Here is a 10026-nt window from a genome sequence, read left to right as displayed (position 1 = left end):
TGCATGTTAAACATGCACAGCCTTGCGCTATCTCTATCTAGGGCAACTTTCCAAAACCCAGCTGACTCATCCGCTACATCCCCAAGGATTTCACCTCGCGTTGGCAGCTGGAAATGCTCTCTTTTTACATATGTGTTCAACATTTTGGGGTCTTAAAGAGATGTCTTTTTTCTCTACTACTACCAACAAGTGCACCCATTCTGTCAGCTCCTCAATTTATTCAATTATTTCTACGGTTTCTAACCTTTGCAGTTCCACTTTCAGCCTTTCTCTTAACTGTAGAGGTACTTTTCTAAGTGCGTGTATCACTGGTCTGTTCAACTTTACTAGCTGTATTTTGTGCTGTACTTTCAGTTTCCGTATGCCCTGAAACAAGTCTGTGAATGTGTCTTCTACATTCACCATGCTGTTTGCATTCACATTGCCATTTACTACATGTACACGTTGTGACAATCCTAATGCATTACATGTTTTTAAACCAATTACCTTTCACAATTACAAAATGTACCTGCTGTGTTTTCCCTTCAATCTTCAACATTAGGCTAAAAGTTCCTACTGTGGGAATTGTTTCTCCACTAAAAGCACTAAGGTTAACATTTTCTTTTGTGTTCGCTACAGGTTTTAATTCTACCTAGACAGTTCGGTGTCTGGCATTACGTTTACTTGAGCCCCCATATCCCGTTGATTGTATATGTAGCAGTCCAATCCTCCTCGTTCTCTATAGGTATCAATTGTCCCGACAAACAATTCCCCTGACATTTCACTGAGCAACTTTGATGCCGGATTTTGATTGGTCCATGTCGGCCTACTTGGATTGACGAACACTCACCAAATTAATAACCTTTGATGCTCTTATGTTTAATAAGATATCTGCAAAGTTTCAGTTTAATCGGTTAAGCGGTTCTGGAGGAGGCGAAAATGTAAAATCCAAAATGTTGGCTACACGTCACGTGTGTGCACCCCCAAAAAGTGATATGTATAATTGCATACCGTCATCAACATATGTGTGAAGTTAGAGGGCAATAGCTGCAATGGTTCTTGTAGTTTTAGTGGCTTCAAAATGAGACTTTTGATTTTGTCCATTTTGGTGGCGGAAGAAAAGAAAATAATAATAATAATAATAATAATAGATGCAAGCAGCAATGACCAGGGTCCAAATGCCAGACCATGTGACCTACGACCGTATTTCACATGTGGCATAGTATTGGCCTCTACTAATCTTTGTAGTATATTGTACCATAGGAGCATATGGGCTGCTATATGTGTTTCATAGTAACCATTACCCTATGTGCACTCTAAAGAAGTTATAAGCAAGTTTTGCATTTGACCTCTCTCTCTCTCTCTCTCTCTCTCTCTATATATATATATATATATATATATACTGTATACATATATTTACTGTATACTGTATATATATATTATTATTTGTTTATTTAGCAGACGCCTTTATCCAAGGCGACTTACAGAGACTAGGGTGTGTGAACTATGCATCAGCTGCAGAGTCACTTACAATTGCATCTCACCCGAAAGACGGAGCTCAAGGAGGTTAAGTGACTTGCTCAGGGTCACACAATGAGTCAGTGGCTGAGGTGGGATTTGAAGGGAAGGACCTTCTGGTTACAAGCCCTTTTCTTTAACCACTGGACCACACAGCCTCCTAATAATGTCTTTATTTTTATATAGCACCTTTTATAGTGGGCCACCATCACAAAGCGCTTTACAGAGGTAGGCTGTGAACTGTGCATTATATGCAGAGTCACTTACAATAGGACACTGATTTAACATCTTATCCACAGGATGGAGCACAAGACTTGCTTAGGATCACACAGTGAGTCAGTCAGTGGTAGAGGTGGGATTTGAACCAGTGACCTTCTGGTTACAAGCCCTGGACTTAAACCGCTGAACCACACTGCCTCCATAACCACACTGCCTCCAATCATATTTAGGTTCATACACAGTTCATAAGATCACAGGAAGTCATCAATCATAATTTTAAAAGAACACAGCCGTTATACTACTTCCCATAGTCTCTGCTTCAACAACTCTGTCCGGCAACCTGTTCCAATGGTTCACCACTCTTTCCATGAAAAAGGTCCTAATCCCTTCGGTTCTGAATATGCCCTTCTTCAGCTTCCACCTGTGGTCCCTGGTTCTGCTCTCTGTGACCTGTGAAAAATAATTCTCAGCAGTTACTTTGTTAAACCCCTTGACAATTTTAAACACCTCTATTAAGTCGCCTCTGGCTGTCCTTTCAAGACAAACAGATTGAACTCTTTCAGTCTATCTTCATATGACATACCCTTCAATCCTGGAATTAATCGTGTTGCTCTCCTCTGTATTCTCCAATGCCTCAATGTCTGTCTTCTGATATGGGGACCAAAACTGGACACAATATTTTAGGTGTGGTTGTATCAGTGCATTGCAACGCATAATTTTAATATAACTTCTCCTGATTTGAATTCAGCTGTCTTGAATATATAACCTAACATTCTATTTGTCTTTTTTATAGCTTCTCCGCACTGTCTAGTTGGTTTAAGAGATTCATCCACTACTACCCCCAAGTCCTTTTCATACAGAGCCTCCTCTATTTCATTACTGTTCATGCTGTACTTGCCTCTGCAAAGACTTTGCATTTATTCACATTAAATTTCATCTGCCATGTGTCAACCCAAGCTTGAATCTTATCTAAATCACTTTGCATTTTTAAAGTTGCTGATTGGGAGTTGGCTATCCCACCCAGTTTTGTGTCATCTGCAAATTTGCATAGTTTACTGATTATGTCTTGGTCCAGGTGATTTGTATAGATTAAGAATAATAATTGTCCCAATACTGATCCTTGTGGTACCCCACTTGTTACATTACTCCAGTTTGATGTCTGGCCTCTAATTATAACTCTCTGCTTCATATCTTGTAACCAGTTATGAATCCATGCTGCTACTTTACCATTTATTCCTACTGATTTAATCTTTAGATATAGCCTTTTGTGCGGTACTTTGTCAAATGATTTTTGAAAATCTAAGTAGATTGTCATACACACTATCCATGCCCACTCTAGTAGTCCCCTCCTGAAAGAAATCTAGTAAATTAGTTATGATTTCCATTACACGAGAGTAGATGTTAAAACTTCATGCTGATTTGAACTCGGCTCTCGCCAAGATAAGCACCAACTAAGATGTAGCTTTACAGTAAACTAATGTGATCCATCTGTGTCTCCATCCATTTGCGCTTCCTTCCATATGATGATGTAGATATCCTTCTGTCTGGTGTTGATGGCTGAAATGTAATGCTGGCTCCAGAGATCAGCTTATTGCCTCCCTAGCGCATCAGCACACGCAATGGCTGCAATGCTGGCTCTGGGGATCAACCACAGTGCGGTCTCCCCAGCGCATCAGCATGACTACCGTCTGGATTGAGCTATGTAGGGTACATCTCTGGGGTCTTCAAGTGGGCACCTTCCATCCTCGGTGTTTCGTCGACCAGCCCACGACACCTCAAGAGGGCTCGACGGTGATTCTGGCGTCCCAGCATCGCCCCCCTCTGTCCCCCACTCAACTCAGCCCAGCTTACTTACCCGTACATCAGCGTTTCTTTCTTTCTATTGTGCTTGAGATCCCCAGCCAGAATCTTTTTGTCTCAAATACAGCCAGTTGCTGCTTCAGATAAGTTCTTCACTGTGCGACGCAACTCTTGGCCACTGAATCCGATGTCTCTGAGAAACCGGGTTGTAGAGTGTGTCACAAATCCTCGACAACCCACCTCCACTGGGTAAACCCAGACTCTCCATCCTCGCTGTTCCACTTCAGCGGCTAGATGAGCATACCCCAGTTTCTTCCTCTCATACACCTCATCTACAGCATCCTGCCATGGCACTGTTAACTCTACCAGGTGAACAAGGCGTGCTGATCCAGACCACAAGACAATATCTGGTTGAAGGTTAATGGTGGCAATCTCAGGTGGAAAAATAAGCCGTTGACCAACATCTGCCAGCATTTTCCAGTCTCTAGCAGCTTCCAGTTGTCCTGGGCGAGGATTGGTTTTAACACCTTTTCTTGGTGGTTGCTCTCCTAGGCGGAGGAATGTTGTCTTTTGAGTGTAATATTTTGATGGAACAGGTGGCAACTTATTGGTCATGTTACGCTTGTCTTCCTATGCTAAGGCCAAACATCGCAGCACCTGGTCATGGTGCCAAGTAAACCGTCCTTGGCTAAGAGCCACCTTACATCTTGTCAAAATGTGCCTTAATGTTGCAGGTGATGAACACAAAGGACATGAGGGATCCTCTCCTATCCAGAGGTCTTCTTTAATATTGTTACTATATAAATATTCCTCCATTTTGGTCCTTATAATAGTGTCCGTAATTTTACATATGAATGTTAGCTTGTGTGTTTGAGGGGGCGTGGAGCGGGGGCTCATAATCTTCTAATCTTGTAATTTTCTAATTCCCTGTCAATTAGTATCAATATTCTATTTAAGCCCTGATCACCTGCACCCTTTCTGTCGAGTGTTTCGTTTTTGTAGCAAACGCTCAGACGCCGTCGTTTCATGCTCCACTGCTAAATATCTAAACTTCGTTGCCTCGCTCACTGCAGGTCATTTCTCTGCACAGCGCTGCCAAGATATTATCAATCATTTTCATACCTGCTCAGGTGACCCTTCTTTTCATTCAGCTTCTCTTTTCGGCTTCAGGAGCTCCAACGTTAGTCTTTCCTGCTCCATCCGGTCTCCACCTCAGCAACAGCGCCGTCCAAAGTGCAGCTTCATTACTCAACTTGTCTGCAACTTTATTAGAAAGACTGGTCCTTTGCTAAACTTTCAAGCTCCTTCGACAAGACATCGACATTCCCGTTGTCAGTGATTGCCTTACTTTAGCTCTATTTAAATCCACCACGAAGCTTTGTCTGCAGAATCTCTCTTTACTCCTCGCCTGCAATCAGACGCCCCTCCTCCGCTCCCACAGAGCCAGCACCCCCGATCCAACAGAGCCAGCACAATTACCGTTCCATCAGAAGATCCTGCCCTGGACCTCCATCAGCTACGTTCAACCTTTTAAAAGACGTATCCAGCCCATTACAAACTCAATTTCAACCAGTGGCGGCTCGTGATTTGACTGGTCACAACATGCTCCAACGATAGTGCTGTACTGCAACTTTTCCACCGGTGCCTTACAGACCATGGTTACCATGGCAAAACCCTAATTGAATGACTGTGGGGAGTGGTAAGTTGCCATGGTGACCAGACAGCTTCATCAGGCTCTGCGTGCTCTGTGCCTCAGTACTGCAGTCTTCTGGCTTCCTGTTGCTGCGTTTCACAACTGGTGGAGACGAATTCAACGCGCCGAATCATGACATCTAAATACTGCGTTAACTTATTTATATAACTGTCCTAACATGTCTAGAATATTTATTATTCAAATCTAAGGGAATAAGCAAATGTTGTTCTACATAGACAAGGTTTTTAATCGTAATAACCTCATATATTCTACCCTGCTTAACTCAAGTCAATGGTTGATTCCAATCATAACCTCTGGATGGCAGTATAATACTACAATTTCTGTCTCTATTTTAAGCCGGTTTGCTATCGCTGCCAAGCTTGGACACTACAGCTTTTCTATCCATTCTTGCAGCTTGTTCTCAGAAGTTCCCCTCCTGCCTCGACCTTTTTGTCTACCTATATCAACTGACATTCTTCAATTTCAACTCTACCCGCCCCCCTGCCCCTTTGAGGACCTGGTCATGAAGCCACCCACTTATCGGCTTTCTTAGATGCTTTGAATCTACTGTCACATTAACTTCCAGCTTCCCTGCATCAGGTCTCCATTCCAGCGACCTCTTCCTGTTCCCGGATTCGTGCTTCCTCATCTGGCTCCTCTCCTCCAAACCGACAAATTTCACCAAGGCACTTTATTCAGCCTTCAAAGTTATCATTTCATCAACGTGAGCTGCTAGTCAGATACGGAAATCATGTCCTTCAACTATCAACATTTCAGTCAAGTGTCCTCCTATTCTGCAATAGACAATACACTCATAGACTGCTCCCGACCAAATCAATAGGTTTTGCAGCAGCCTCAGAGCAACACCTTCTTCATCCTCTCAGGTTCTACAGCAGCCTCAGATCTATGCATTCTTCATCTCTTCCCCATCTCTGGCTTCATCTAAATCACCTTAATACTCAAAGTCCCATATCCACTGCATTCAGCAGATCTCTGCTCTCTGCAGCAGACCACCACACTCTACCAATGTCAGTCCACCATTCACTATTGTAGAGCACTGCTTCAGCAGATCTCTGCTCTCTGCAGCAGACCACCACACTCTACCGATGGCAGTCCACCATTCACTATTACAGATCACCGCTTCAGCAGATCTCTGCTCTCTACAGCAGGCCACTGCTCATTATTGACAGCACTTCATTGTTACTTCCTCAGATCTCTGCACTGTTCAGCAGATCCTGTCCTCTTATGTTAATTGCTCCTCACTACAGCAGATCTCTGCTCCCTCTTCAGATCTACTAACTATTATAGCATGCAAAAGTTGCTTTAGTTTACAGTGTAAATCTGTACCTGCACTACTCCAGAGCTTCCAACGCTTCCGCTTTCCTCCAATACGCAGATCGTGGAAGCATTCCGCAATCAAGGCTAATGCTAATCCCCATCTAATCAAAAAATACAAGGTGCTTGACTTTCTCAGCAATTTTTTCATATGTCCACACATCCTCTCAAATATTACAGCATTAATACACGGTGAGGGACGCGGTATGAGACTGGAAATCTGTCTTGTTTATGAGTTAAGGAGTTCCACTACTAGGAGAATAACTGGAGTTATGAAACCCAGTCTCTGAATGTGAGTTCACTTTTTCCATTTCAAGCAGACATGATAGTAGCAAACCGCTGATCGATCCCGTATTAAGTAACACATAGGATGGTCGACATTTCATCTCTGCCCTCGTTTCCAGAAAATGGAGCACAAAGGGTGCTGAGCTTCCCCAGCAGTCGATTTACACATGTTCGTTTAGTTCCAGCTGGTACCTCAACTGTCAGTTCCAGCTCCCCTTCTGCCTCTACTTTCAGTATCCAAGTTCCGTCAGCTGGTCCCGTCTGCTGCCCCCCCCAGACTCCCCAGCTTCACCAGCTGCTATTTGACTGAATCCTACTCCTCAGTAACCTCCTTCAATCTGCTCAGCATTTCATATCTGCAGCCCTCTCCCTTCTTCGAAAGCTTCATATTCTACAGCTTGGTCAGTGTTTTCAACATTCTGCGCCAGAATCAGATTCATCCTATTCCTTCAATCAAACCAGATCCTGGCTTTTATCGTCCATGCTAGGGATTCTCTCTCTTCCCACCATTCTCTCCATACCAGTAGTTCGTCTGACTCTCCGCGGAATCTTTAAAAGTTCCCCTCCTGCTGCACCTTCCCACCTGCCTATATCAACAGACATTCTCCATTCACTCATCTCTACTCTCCGGAAAGGTTGCTTCTCCCCTACGAGGATCTACTCATGGAGACAATCTGCCTCACAGCCGCCTTCGGTTTCCTCAGAGTCTCAGAATTCACAGTTCCTTCAGCTTCTAGTTTCCCCACAGCGGGTATTCATTTATGTGACCTGTCTTGTATTTCCAACTCCTACTTCATAATTCGGCTGCGTACCTCAAAGACAGATCAACTCCGGTGCGGTCAGTTCATTCATCTCTCAAGGATTGAATCTTCTATCTGCTCTTTCTCAGCAATGTCAAAATATCTCTCCATCAGGAACCCCCCCCCCCCCGACCCTCTATTCATCGATTCTTCTCACTCCATTATCACTCATCACTGGTTCTCAGCCCACCTCTCCACCCTCTTCTCCAGAACAGGCCTCCCTCCTCAGCTTTATACTCCCCACTCATTTCGTATAGGCGCAGCTACCTCTGCCGCAAGGGCCAGCATCAACCACAGCCTAATCAAGACCATGGGGCGCTGGTCCTCTTCTGCAGTAGACTCCTATGTTCATTCATCTCCCTCCGATATAGTTGTAGCCCATTTTAAAATCGCTAGTATGCCTGGAGTGGGGGCTACCTGACCGCCGGGGCCACCAGAGGTTTTCCCCTAATTGGCCTCAAGGGTTTTTTTCCTCTCCACTGAGCGGCAGGTATACACATAGTCACATCCTACTAATATATCCACTAACACTCCTCTGTTTGTCTCGTTTGTCCTTCTGGTCTTGTGTCTATGTCATGCGTTGGCATGGCTGTCTTTGTTTGTCTCACGGTGTGGGAGATTTCGTGAGGTGCCGGGGGTCCAGCCTTTGGGGGGCAAGTGAGTCTCACTTCCCTGACCTCAGGGTTAGGCATCCCTTACCTTCAGGGGGGTTCTCACCATGTGAGTCAGAGCGGACCCCTGGCCATACTCTGTCCTGTCGCAGCTCCTGCGCTTATCTTGCCTCACTCGAGGCTCTGTTCTATTCTGCCCTTCTTTCGGGACGTGGCCCTTGCGCTCGAGTCCCATACTAACCTCTATGCTTTGTCCTTATTTCAGGTCCCAGGCCAATCAGGGGTTTAACGAGCGCCCCTTACAGAAGTCTCAGACGCTGGGTACCCCTCTCTCTCATCTCATTTCGTGTCCTGTTCTTCCGGGACCGACTTCCTCTTGAGGGGCGGCTCTCCGAGTTATAACCCTCGTATGTGTTTTCGGTATGCTGGGTCCTCTGCCCCTGGGATGCGTCGGCATCGCCGCCCTCAGTCAGCGACCATCTTTCTATCCTACTAACTGCTCCTTGCTGCTTCTTCTACCTTTTCCTTCACCCCAGCTCACGCCCCGTGAATTGATGTTAAACTTATAGGTCTGTAGTTCCCAGGGTCAAATTTATCTCCCTTTTTAAATATAGGAACAACATTGTCAATTTTCCAGTCCAGTAGGATGGTTCCTTTATTTATAGATTTATTGAATATATAACATATTGGTTTAAAAATCTGTTCTCTAGTTTTCCTGAGGACTCCTGGACAGATTCCACTGGGCCATGAGGATTTAATCAAGTGCTGCTAGCTCCCTTAGTACTTCATTCTTTTATAACAAACTCTGGTAATGATGTTTGTGTACATTCTGTTAACTGTGGTATATTGTATAAATCCTCCTTTGTAAATACTTGTACAAAGTATTGATCTTTAGTCACTAAATTACCACTGCTGTAATGTAAACTACTGACTTCCTCTTTAAGTTTCCTTTTAGCATTAACATATTGAAAATTATATTGTTATTATTAATAAATGTTAGGGATGTATGAGTCATTTATAGGAAGTGCTTTATGTTTACACATTTTTAGGACATGTTTTTATTAACACACACACACACACGCACTCAAGTAAACCCATTTTAAAAATATTTTCTACCCTTTTTGAATTAAGTTTACTATCTGCCGCTACTTGTCTCTCTAACTACCTTTTCGCTCTCCTAGTCTGCTTTTTAAGGTCTCTACAGGCCTCTCTGTATTCTATTTGTGAGGCTGCTCCATTTTGATTTAATAGAAAGATACTTTTTTCTTTTATTTAATACCCAGCTGAATAGATCGATTTACCCATCGTGGTTTCTTTTTCATAAGTTTACCTTTTCTGACTTTGGGGATAAATTTATCCAGCATTTCTTTCTAACCTCTTATCCCTAAATTTAATCCAGTTGTTTTCAACTTCATTATCTATTAGTATTCTATCCCAGTCTATGTTTAGAAGCTCCGGTTGCATCTGCTCTCCTGAAATTGTATCTTTGATTTATGTACTTCCCTTGATTTATTTGTCACACACTTCATCATATTATGGTCACTTATTCCCAGTGGTTCTACTACCTGTAAGTTGTGTATTCTTGCTTGATTGTTTGTTAATATCACATCTAGACATGAATTGTCACCATTTGTGATAAGAAACAATCTTGCACAAACTATCATTCCCATGTCTGAACTGTTGGCTGAGGTCATGTGGTCCCAGTTTATGTTTGGAAAGTTAGTCTCCCATAATTAGGGTGTCCCCTTCCTTCCTTATTTTTGGATGCTTGCATATAAGTTTTTGT

The sequence above is a fragment of the Acipenser ruthenus genome, chromosome 1, assembly GCF_902713425.1.
Source record: "Acipenser ruthenus chromosome 1, fAciRut3.2 maternal haplotype, whole genome shotgun sequence".
NCBI classification, from domain to species: Eukaryota; Metazoa; Chordata; class Actinopteri; order Acipenseriformes; family Acipenseridae; genus Acipenser; species Acipenser ruthenus.
Note: the sequence above shows the minus strand (reverse complement) of the source record.